A 12,313-nucleotide genomic window follows, 5' to 3' on the forward strand; every position below is an offset into this window, starting at 1 on the left:
TAAAGAAGCTTTAGGGACCCACTTGTATGTTTTCTTTGTTATATTAGGATGAGTCTTGTCGAAAGCTATATGCATTGCTTGTAGTATATTTAAGGGTACGGGCATTCCATCCCCCTCAGGTGTTACCCAGGTGGTCCCCCTATTTCCCCAAGTGTCTATGGTTGCTGCTAGGTGGACCCAATCCAAATTGTCTGACTCAGTCATCCCAGGTAGTACATCCATATAAGGAGAATCTTCCCCAACATCAGTGTCCGCTTTACACGTGTAGCAATACTGCAATGGGGCCGAGTGGACTATGGTGTCAGATCTATGATCAATTATAAACTTGTTTCCTAGGGGATGCGCTCGACCAGTTACAAGATCCACTTGAATGACAGAATCTTGGAACTTCAAGTAGACATGGGTTTTAGGCCAGAGTCATGCACCATTTTTGATTCCCTCATGAAAGGACGTCCTAAGATCATCTCCGATGCCATAGTGTGCTTGGAGAAATCCATAACAATGAAGGTAACTATTACTTTATGTCCAAAGACCTTGATCTTGAGATCTTCTAGAATCCCAATAGGTTTAACAATAGACCCATTGGCCATCTTCACTACTATGGTTGTGGTCACAAGGTGACATCTTCCCATAGTTTCCCATCAATTTTTAGTCACAATGGTAACCCCAACGCCACAATCAAGGATTCCCTTCACATTTAATCCCTTAGTAGTGATTGGTATGGTCGCATTGAATTCATCACCCTCAAAGTATTGTCCCAACTTGTTAACAGGTATTATTATAACAAGGTTCTCATCTAGGTTGGGTTGTGGATCTAAGTGTTCCTCCACTATTGGCATCTCCCTAGCTCCATCCATATCTGCAAATTGTGGTAGACCAAACTTTAGTTCTTCATTGAGAAAGGCTTGAAGAGCTGAGACTAGCTCAGGGTCTTTATATAGTTTGGACATGATGGTGGTTCTAACTTCTGAAGACATGAAATCCATCAATTTGGCAATGTTTAATGACACCTTTTGGGCTTCAGTCCCTTGATGTGGGGAAGATGGGATCCCCATTTCTTTGATAGGATCAGGTAGTACCTTTGTAAACATTCTTTCCATCAAGAAGTGAGTACGTCCACTTTCCCATGACTTTAAGTCACTTTCTTCTTGGATGACACTAGGTATGGCTAAGGATCTATGGACTTGGTGAGGTTGTTGTTGCGTAGGAAACACGGTGTATGTAATCTGGATCTGCCTAGGTGCTGGTTCTAGATCCCTTTGGGTATCTTCTACCAAACTCCTTAATTGCTTGACTCGCTCGATCTCCTCTGTAGGTTTTGGATAAGTTCTTATCTTCTTCTTGGACCCTGGCCATTGTGGCTCATGAAGATCTTCCTTATTGGTTTCTATCTTAGTGGTGGTTTTGGTCTCCATGGTTTCACCTAAATCAGAATCCTCTTCAACGTCATTCATATATATGGGGTCATCACTAGTCCCTATGTTGGTCTTTGAACTGGGTCTGACTTCGCTGCTTTTTGCAATCTCTTCCTTCGTGTTTTCTTCTTTTTCTGAGATTGGGCGATTGATGTTGTGTCTCTTTCCTCAAGAATATAATTTTGTTTTTGGAGCATCGATCGTGTGAGTATGTTTACTGGTACCACAGGTGTACTTTGTGATGGTTCCTCGGTAACCTTAATCAAGTTTAACGGCGTGATCTTTGGTGCATTTGGATTATTTGGACATTGGGAAATCAAATGATCTATGCCACATCGATTACACATGAGTATCGACATTGTAAACGTGCTTGCCTGATTGGTTTGCATTAGTGTGGCGTTCTTTTGTAGCCTAATAGGACACTCAGCCACACAATATGAACCTCCACACTCATTGAAGAGGTGGTCTCTTGGTAGTGTAATTGATATTTTGGCCTCTTGCAGTAAGAGCAGCTACTTGATAGACAGGTTTGACTGGTCCCCAATAGTCCTCCATGTAGTATTGTGGACTTTCTTCAAGCACATCCATCCCATAGGCAATACTAGGATCTATATCTTCGTCATATACCATTAAGATCTAATATGAGGGCTGATCGGGTTGGATCATCATATGGCAAGGAGGAGATAGCTGGGGGAATGTACTTCGGGGGATCTGTGATGATGATGATTTCCTCTACGGGCAGCTTGAGGGTCCCCTTTTCCTTTGAACACTCTGCAAAAGACAACATTCAACATTGAAAAATAAACACGACGCAATATTTGATATAAAAGCAACAAAAACATAGAGGCTGACAAAAAAGTTTCTTTTGCATTCAAAATCAAGAATCACAGATTCTTGTATTTAAATTGAAGAGTCACAATTTTTTGCAAACTCGAGGCTTGGGAGGGTGGGAAACACTAGAAGGATTGTAGAGGGGAGTACTCTTTCTGGGAGTCTTCTTCACGGCAGGAGGTGATCTGGGTGCTTCCCTCTCTCCCATGTCTCCATTTGCATGATGATCATGTTGCTTTGAACGTGTGGACTCCGAAGGTCTATTCTTTTTGGAAGGTCCACCTATGTCATAAAACAAAACATCAGCCCCATATAGACATTGCATAGAAGTTGACAAGTCCAATACCATTACACTTACCATCACCGTTTTTCTTGCGCTTCTTTGACACCTTCACCATGTCACTCAGAAAGATGGGAGAATTTGGATTCTCATCACCAGCTATCATGCACTGCACTGCATCCACTCCCTCTTGCGCTATTGCCTCCGCATCGTCAACCGCTGCAGCTTCCTTTGGACTGCTTTCGCTTGGTTGTGGCTCAACTTCTATTGTGCTTGCAAGGGGGTCTACCTTCACAGCTGGAGTGCCCTCACTGGAGTACACACTATGGGATTTAGGAGTAGCTTGTAGCACAACCTTTGGCACGTCATCCTGTATCGGTGCCACACAAGGAATATGGCAAGAACCTGCAAGCACATCAATGAAGTTCAGGCTTGTGCAGTCAGCAGATAATTGAAGGCAACCTTAACTATTCTTGGATTTATATGAGATTGGAAGCAATGGAAACCAAACTATATGCAGGAGCATTGATTTAAGTGAATCTCGAATACTACTCTTGCAAGAGGCGTCCGCACATACCGTATCTGATCCAAGCCAGACAACAAAACACAGAGCATGGTACGCATGACCACATAATAGCGTGTATACACAAACCACATGGGAAGCCATAAATGCAAGACCACATGCAACACATAGTCTTGGAACAAAGAATGTAGCTTGCAAGTGGCTCAAGTGCTGGCTAGCTGTCGGAAGCAGTAACATTGTGTCACCAGCCTTCACCTGCTCCAACATGCTCTCACAAAAGTTCATCTATTGCACACACATACTCACTGATGTTTTCAAGTCAGTCACTTCTTTCTGCATGACAAATGAAGAACAAAAGGTCCACAGGGATTAGATATGAGAAGCACCATTATAGCCCAAAGTACCATGATAAGTACCTTTAACAGAAAAAACTACCATAAAAAAGTACTTTGGACACTCCAAAAAACCGCCAAGGCAATTAAAAATACCATGGCAGGTAGAAAAGTACCTTGGACACTACCACCATAACAGAAAACTGCCATTCCATTAAAAACATCAAGGCAAAAGCTATTACCATAATAGGAAAGATTGTCATGATAAAAAAGCCACCATGACCAAAAACAAAGTACAATGACAGGTTTCTTGGACACTACACACTAATTAGCAATGACCATACAACCACCTTAATAGAAAAAACTACCTTTACAAGTACTTTGGGCACAACCACCATAGCAAACAAACTTCCTTAAAGAAACAATCAACAATAGCAGAAAACACCATGAAAAAGTACCTTGGACACTGCCACCATAACAAAGATGGCTTTCCAAAAAACCTCTAAGGTAATGACATATACCATGGATAGTAGAAAAGTACTTTGAGCACTACAACAATAGCAAAAGAAAAGTACCATAGCAGAAATACTGCCATGAAAAAAACACCACCATGATCAAAAGAAGTACCATGACAGGCATTTTGGCCATTACATGATACCTAGAAAAATAGCCATGACCCCTGCACCTGTCATGGTAGGAAAAACTACCGTGACAAGTACCACAATAATAGACAAAATTCCATGGAAAAAAAACACTCATAGCAAAAAAAACCACCATGGAAAAGTACTTGGTCAATGTCACCGTAAAAAAAAGAAAGCCATGTAAAAAGAAACTACCCTGCCAAGTACCTTGGGCACTATTACCATGATAGAACCCCACAATAGAAAAAACTACCATGTCAGGTAGGTTGGGCACTTAGCACCATAACAAAAATAATTGGCATGACAAAAACAACCATCTAAATAGAAAAGAGTACCATGTCAAGTACCTAGGGCATTACCACATAAACAAAACTAACTGGCATGGCAAAAAAAAACCACCTAAGTAGAAGAGAGTACCATGTCAAGTACCTAGGGCATTACCACATAACAAAAATCCTGCCTTGACGTGGTCGACACATACTTGGAGACGATCCACCTCATCTCTTATGTTCGAGCTGCTTGCATCGGCCCCAAGAGCTATGAGTGCACTAGTTAGAGTAGCCATCTTGCCTTCAATCACCAAAAAATCAGGGTCAGTATCGAAAACTCCCTTCATGCTGGACCGCAATATCTGGAGCTCTTGCAATTGCCCCAAAAGCACTGCCGCAGCTGAATATGTCCCTTGTATCTTCCACATATTTTGGTTCCTATCTTGTAGCTCTACTCTCACATTATCCAATGTTGTGTTCAAAACCTTTAATGCATCCCTTTTTGCATCCAGAATCTGCTCCACCTGTGCTTTTACTTGTTGGCTTATAAAGGAGGTGCTAACTAGGGAAGTGCTGCAAGATAAGGGAGCATTTTGCCCACTTTTTTGACTTGCCCCGACATTGTCAAGATGAAGGGGTTGAAGTGATGTCCCCTCATTATTCTCCAACCAAATCTTTACTTTCTTGTCAATGCCACCCGGAAGCTTCTTGCAATGGTCCAAAACCTATTCACCAGAAGCAGCCCATGCAACCTTTTAACCTGCAGGATTTTGCCGAGAGTAGCAGGGCATCGCTCGTACACAAACAACGTTGCAAACTTATGTGTGATCTCTTTGTTGGCTGGCATGCTTTGGTAGACTTCGTGAAACAGTAACCTGCATGCGTCTTCAAACTCAGGTCGCATCATATGCAGAAAGATTTTAGAGCCCTTCTCCCTTTTCTTCATGAAGACCGGCAACCAATCCTGATCTGTGACATTAGCTTCAACGAGGTGCTAGTAGAGCTTGCCCTCCAAGCCTAAGCCATACTCCTCATGCAACTCCTCTCGTGTGTAGCAAAATCGAGTTTGCTTGGGATATTGAATCCTCCAAGAAGATCTTGCTGCAAACCATATTTGACATAGTAAACAAACATAAACAAACATTGAAAAGAACATTTCTACAATTGAAGAGATAGAATTGATATGTACAAATGCTTTTGTCGCTGATAGTTTTAGACTTTATGCCCAATGTTGTGGAGCTCCTAGGCTTGCTACTGGATGAAAGCATGCTAGCTGAACCACCATCAGCTGCTGCCATGGTGCACTTTCGTGATGGAGTCTTCATATCACTGTACAAACAAATAAACACAATCCATGATTCACAATGTCCTCAAACAAACACATTGCTCAACTACAACAAAAGAGAGAGAGGGAGAGAGAGAGAGAGAGAGAGAGAGAGAGAGAGAGAGAGAGAGAGAGAGAGGGGGATGGGGGGGGGGATTACAGTACCCGGTGAAGATTGAGGTCGCACAGAGAGGGTAGGCATCCACAGTTCTTCCTCGCTCTGTTCACGCAGGGTGCATGAAGATGGAGTAGCTCGTGGGTAGCTTCCTGTTGTGTAGAATGGCATGCAAGAGAAGTCACAGTCACCCTCTACCCGTAAACAATGTTCAAAAAATGATGGCATTCTTGAAGTGGCGGCATTTTCCATTTCTTGCAATTTTCCACGTCCCCGATAAATTATTTGAAGGGAAAAAATAAAACTTGAGAATTACTTAAGAAACCACCTAGAAAAGCCCTTAAAATTGACCACCATTTCATGCTTTCACCCATATAGGCTTATACAAATAGAAAACCTTTTGACACATGAGCGCAAGATGTGGTTGTTTATGCACAAATACAAGTGGTTGTTCTTTACACAAAGGTTGTAAGAGGTTCTTCACATGGCTTGACACATCAGGTGGAAAGGGTTCTTCACACAAGAGATGCAAAAAAACCTCGCATCCCAACAATCCTCCCTATGTGGGTTTTGGCTGCATATCACTCACACAATCCTCCCTCAAAACACACTAGGATGAGGCATGCAATTCACAAGCCTCCCCTTGAACACAAAGTTGCCTCCCCTAGACACAAAGGGTGTAGGCATACAAAACATTAGGGTGTAGGCACACACAAGCCTGCCCTGGCACAAATAGAGGGTAAAGTACACAAGAGAGAATCATGGACCACATTTTGGTTGTTGTTTGTTGGAGGATTTTCTCCCCTGCAAAAATCTACAAAAGGTGTTGTACTTGTTGTCGGTATTCTTACCACATTATGATGTCGTTGATGTTTTGATCCAACGCTATCGTTTTTTATGTTTTTATCCAATGCAAAATGTGAAAATGCAAAGGAAGATAAATGCACATATATGTACAATAGAGGAAAAACCGCGTGGGAAAAAGCCCTCAAATTATTTTATGGTATGCAAAAGGACTTTAAAATTATATTGAATGTGTTGGAGAATGTCCGCCAACTTCTATCCCTTTGCCTTGATGTCGTGAGCTTCGTTGTTTGGTGACGGTTGCTTCATCATTTTTATGTTGATGTTGATCTTCTTTATTCATGTTGGTGGTTTGTTCTGACAAAGATGCAATTTTCATGAAAATGGAGTAAAAGAGTGTCCGCGTATGCATAATTTGATGCCTTGTTAGGAAGGTCTTACCGTGCATCATGGCAGTGTCTAATCCTTTTACATGGGTTGGCATACTCATGGAGTTATCTTCAAAGATACATAATATAATTCAACGGTGATGCCAATCATGTATGTTGTGTCTTCATACAAATATACCTCATACATTCTAGTGTGGTTTACAATGCCACGTAGGGATTTCTTATGGCTTGCAATAGGCTTAAAGACCAAGGCAGAGGCTATAACATGAGAATAGCTCTTCTCAAAGAGATTATAGTGCAAATTGCATGTGGGAATAATCCCTTTGCAAGGGGTTATGAGATTGTTGTTTGCTATGGAAGCAGCCCCTTAACAGGAAATTTGGGAGCAAAGCTTAGCAAAAATGAAAAGGGGCACATTTTGTAGGTGTCGGCCGGCTAAAACATGGCCTGAATGATGGTGCCCAATAGTGGTTGAAGCAAGATGACGATGGGACTCGCACACATTGAGGACCTGCAGGTTCAAGACTAGTGCAAGGACTCCTCCATTCAAATGGCGGGTAGTAGTGTCTTCACCATTCACGTTGGATGGGAGGAAAGGGAAACACAACTGACACACAAATAGCACGCCTCTCTATAGCCCAGGATAACCACTGCACCCTGATCCACTAGAGTTAACCTTCAAAACTCAACAATTTTGCCTACCAATCATGCACACGATCGTACACACAATTTTGCCTACCAATCATGCACATGACCATACACACATAGCCCCTGCACTAACCTTGCCTGTTGACAGCTCCCACGGAACACAAACCACTCTCTTTCTCTCTCACTCGCACCACACTTCCGGAGAGTCACGCACTTCTCAAACCGGCACTAAATAGCAAGGCCCAGAGAAAAGACGAGAAGTGGGAAATATGAGAAGGAGTTGACACCAAACTCGGTTATGGTTCCCTTCAACTACTGACAAAAAATAACTATTACAACTCTAAGAAATCTCTGCTATCACACGGTTGTCATCTCCAACACGACGAGCAACGAGGAGTGTAGACGATGTCTGATGCCGCCTTGGAGCGTCTTACTTATTGAGAACACAAGCAAAAGAACCTGCTGGTCTACGTTGGATTGAAGAGGCTTTGAAACCCTCGATGCTCTGCCGTCGGAGGCTTATTCTTGAGCTATATACCGCCAAAACACTCTCCTCCGAGGTCTTGTGGAGCTTCTCTTCTCCTTCTTCTTTGCCTTCTTTCTCCAAAAGCGGGCCGCCAATTTTGCATAAGGTTGGCCCCTTATTGGGCGTGTGAGAGCTCTCTTCCTCCTATTTTTGGCTCCTCGATCTATTTTTAGCTTCTTCCTTTGCATGTGATGCGCCCCGTTGCGGCCTTGCCTTGAGCCCCACTTTTCCTATGTGAACCTCCCCTCCACGCGGGCACCGACGGTGCCGTCCGTGCTCCCAATCCCTCTTTCAAAAATATTTGCCCCTACGGGGGCGAGACCATTCCTCAACAGGCCTGCCATGTCATCACCTGCTACGTGAGGGTGGCACCGTTGATGGACACCCAAAGTGCCACCACCGGAGCACCCTATGCACAACGCCATTGCCAGAGCTCCAAGGGAGCGCCTCACCCCTTTGATTCTTGTGAAGGATGCTGCTCGTGGTATAAATATCTTGCTTCCACCGGGCACCCTTCCGCATGTGGGTTTGCCCATGGCCACCTGGCAGCGCTGCAGGGGTCCCTCCTCCAAACCTCCCCAAGCTCACCCATTCGACATATCCATTATGAAGTCACTTTTTTGCCCTGCAACCTCTCTCCCCGCAATTTGATGCCCCTAGATTGGATGCCCAAGCCAAAAAAAGCTAGTGAGAGCTCTCGTTTTTTACTTCAACTTGTCAAGCCCTTGTTGCCTTTCGACCTTGTCCTGCTTGCCAACCAATACGACCACAAACTGGTAACATCATCTGGCCTCACCTCACCTGCAATCGTCACCAACTTCACCAGTCTGCCCCCTCTAGGTCTGGACTCTGTTTGAGATGTTGTTACTTTTTTTTTGCTCCATACACCACATAGAAGGCACAGAATCCTTGGTGAAGCTCCAAAATCATCAGATGGTACATCTATTGAGGCCGCCAACCTGACACAAATCTGGCCCCCGACAAAACTACAATTGTCCATATCTTGGCATCCAAGACTCGAATTGCCGATCTAAAAAGACCGACCTGCTCCATAAATCAAGCACTACACACCCATAACTCCAAACTGGCTCAAGCCACCTGGCATCATTTGGCCTATCCATCTCGGATCTACAATCACTGCTAGCTTCAAAGAACCGTAACTTGCACATCATGGCTCCATTTGACGATCGTGATCCATGTACCTTTGAGTCAGAACAGAAACAAAATTTTACCACACAAAGAGCTAGTCCACAGTATATCCAGGTGGTTCTTTCAAAATTGAAATTGGACCTAAATTGTTGAGGTTGTGTGAGAAATTGTGTGCTACTAAAAAACCCTAGCTAAATTTTGTTGATTAAAAGCAAGAGCTAGCAAGAACGGCTGTAAGCTCACAGCTATAAAGAAAATTTTTGACAGGTTGCAGGTACTAGAGGATACTACCCAGCAAGCAAGGTCAAACGGGGGATACACACTATCTAATAAGGTAACTTGGTTTGGATTTTGCATTACTAATTCTTCATGAATTTGTGATCAGGAAGATTGTACCAGAATAGGAATCCCAGCATCTTTGACCAAGGGAGCAATCACTCGATGGAAGAAAGTATAAATCAGAGACCGTTTCCGCCTTTAGAACCCATTTTAGAGGAGAGCTTCTCTGACACTTTGTCAGAGAGATCATATAGCCTCATGATTGAAGATTCTAACAAGTTGAACCCTAAGGGAATAGCTTCGATGGGTGCAGGTCCTTCTCAACCTGCATCTGATGTAATATTTTTGTATTTGAAGTTTCAATTTGAAAATGTGCTTAAGGCCAAAATCTATAATGATGGAATGTATTGCTACTGTGTTAAGTTGGAAAATAAGCCGAGCGAGTTCAGAGACCTTGTAGATGTTGATTATGACGGGGATAGATATTTCGATCGAGAGGGAATAATGTACCTAGTGGTTCATAACCCTTTTATTGTGGATAAATGGGGAATGATTGGCACCAAGGACAAGGTAGATAATGAGCTGACCGATGAACCACCCAAAATGGAGAAACAAAACGTGGTACTCAGACGCGCCAATGAGACAGAGCGCGTTAATACAGACAACACGTATGTGGGGCTATATAAGTTCAATAATGGAGAGCAAACACTCTATTACAGATGTGACGAGCCCCACATCAAGGAATTGACTGACCAAAAAAACCTGTATGTTTACACGTACAGGGAGGGGAGAAGTATTTAGGTGGTCATAATAGACAAGTATGGCTGAAAGTACTCTCCAATGGATCGTAAGGAATTAGAGAGATATACATATTTTGGGGGGCCACTCCACCAATACTATGTAAATCTAAAAGAGGTAAAAACCACAACTACTCACACAAGACCTAAGACTGTACATGTGAGCCCAGTGAGAACCAGGGTGGAGGAGTCTTTTAGACATGAACGAGTCCCAAACACAGGGCCTTTAGGACCAACGGGGTCTAGGGCTTCCATGAACACACATAGGGGCAGTATTGTTCCTGACGTCACTTACACCACTCGAATCCCTCCAACTATTACACGATATCGACTTGACGAGCGTATAGCGGATAGCATACCACTGGTAGTAACAAGAGGATATTATGAACCTAGAGAGAGAAACCACACTAGGAGGACCAGGTGTTGTTAGAATGGTTACAGAGTCCAGACGTATGCGGCCATCTCAGGTGGAAAAATTCTTGCCCAAAAAGTATAATGGATCAAGAGATTTGTATGCCCATATTTCGATCTTCAGACAAGTGTTGAGAGCAAAACAGGTAACTGATTTCCATACTCAATATGAAGGTTTTGGGTTGACATTAGAAGGGACTGCTTTGACTTGGTTCCCACCATTAAGCAACTTGAAATTTCCAAGTATTGAGCAACTTCTCCGAGAATTCACTGAGGAATTCTCAAAGAGGGGGATCAAGCATAACACTGTCTCGCAGATATTTGCATTTAGGCAAGCATCGCTTCATTTCAAGCAGTACATAGAAAGTTGCCCTGCTCAAGAAGTACCTCAGGATGAAAGACTGTCATTCATTTTCATAGAAGGATTGAGAAATGACACGCTCAAAAAGGACTTGCACTTGAAGGCATGTGTAACTTTTGAGCAAGTCATGAAAGAGGCGTTGTATCTAGTAGATAACTGCAAGGCATATGGGGAGGTGGCTGAAGACATAGATCAAGGAACGAGTAGCACCTCTTTAACCACTAGTGAGTCCACGAAAAAATTGGGAGGGCAAAACCCAACTGTGCCGAACGTTGATCAAATGATCGAGGAAGTGATCAAAAGGATAAACCAAGGAAATAGGACAAACCCAAACACACGACAACCGCCCACCCAAAAACGTGACACTTGTGGAGGAATCATCTAACCGAGTGGTGCAACCTTCAACAAAGGCCAGGAGTAAATGCATAGTGAGTACTGAAGTGGTGTGCTACCGAAAAAAAATGGACAAACCATGAAACTCACGAATGTTTCTATAATCAGAACTATGTTAGAGAGAGACAATACGGACCACCTGGAGGGCAACGATTTCCACCCCCTCCAAGGTACCAAGTAGGACCACATAACGCAATCCTAGGGTAGGAAAAACCGCAACTTGTGTTGGGACGTCAACCTCCCTTACCCCAGGAAAATAGGGCTATGGTAAGGATTTCTCAACCCATAGAACCACCTTTTGATCAGAGTATGGTCCAAGTAGTCTCATATCGGGAAGATTCAGACAATACTTACGAGAGGGGATTTGATGGGAATGCTTATGCTCTAGAGGGACACAATCCATGGATAATTCCTAAAGAGATGCTTGAGCCCTCATACATAGCACAACCAACCAAAAACCATTACTTGGTCGATGAAAATATGCTTATGTTCATCAGGTCTACAAAACTAGGGGGTATCCTCCTAGAGCAAGACAATCGATGGGGGCTCCACAATCTTCTCCACCAGCTGTAGGACCATGCTATGAATGTGGCGGTGATAATTGGGCAAGAGTTTGTCCAAACAAGAAGAACAGGTAAAACTTTTTGGATTCTGTGATGGATGTGCCATTGACCATCTCATTCCACATTGTCCAAAAAACCCTGACAACAAAGGGAGAGCAACCATGAACAAGATGGGGATTGTACCAAGCTCAAGTGGATCGGAAATAGAACCAAACATTCTGATAAATGCGGTAACTAGAGCTCAAGCACACGGGGGAGCAAGG

The 12,313-nt window shown here is 43.3% G+C and overlaps 1 pseudogene; it reads right to left on the bottom strand.

Moving 5' to 3' along the window:
• Positions 1 to 2,414: 2,414 nt before the first annotated feature.
• LOC147417749 (uncharacterized) lies at positions 2,415 to 4,587 on the bottom strand (annotated as a pseudogene).
• Between the last annotated feature and the right edge of the window lie 7,726 nt (positions 4,588 to 12,313).

Source organism: Adiantum capillus-veneris, chromosome 30 (genome assembly GCF_014529385.1).
Source record: "Adiantum capillus-veneris isolate H3 chromosome 30, ASM1452938v2, whole genome shotgun sequence".
Lineage (NCBI taxonomy): Eukaryota > Viridiplantae > Streptophyta > Polypodiopsida > Polypodiales > Pteridaceae > Adiantum > Adiantum capillus-veneris.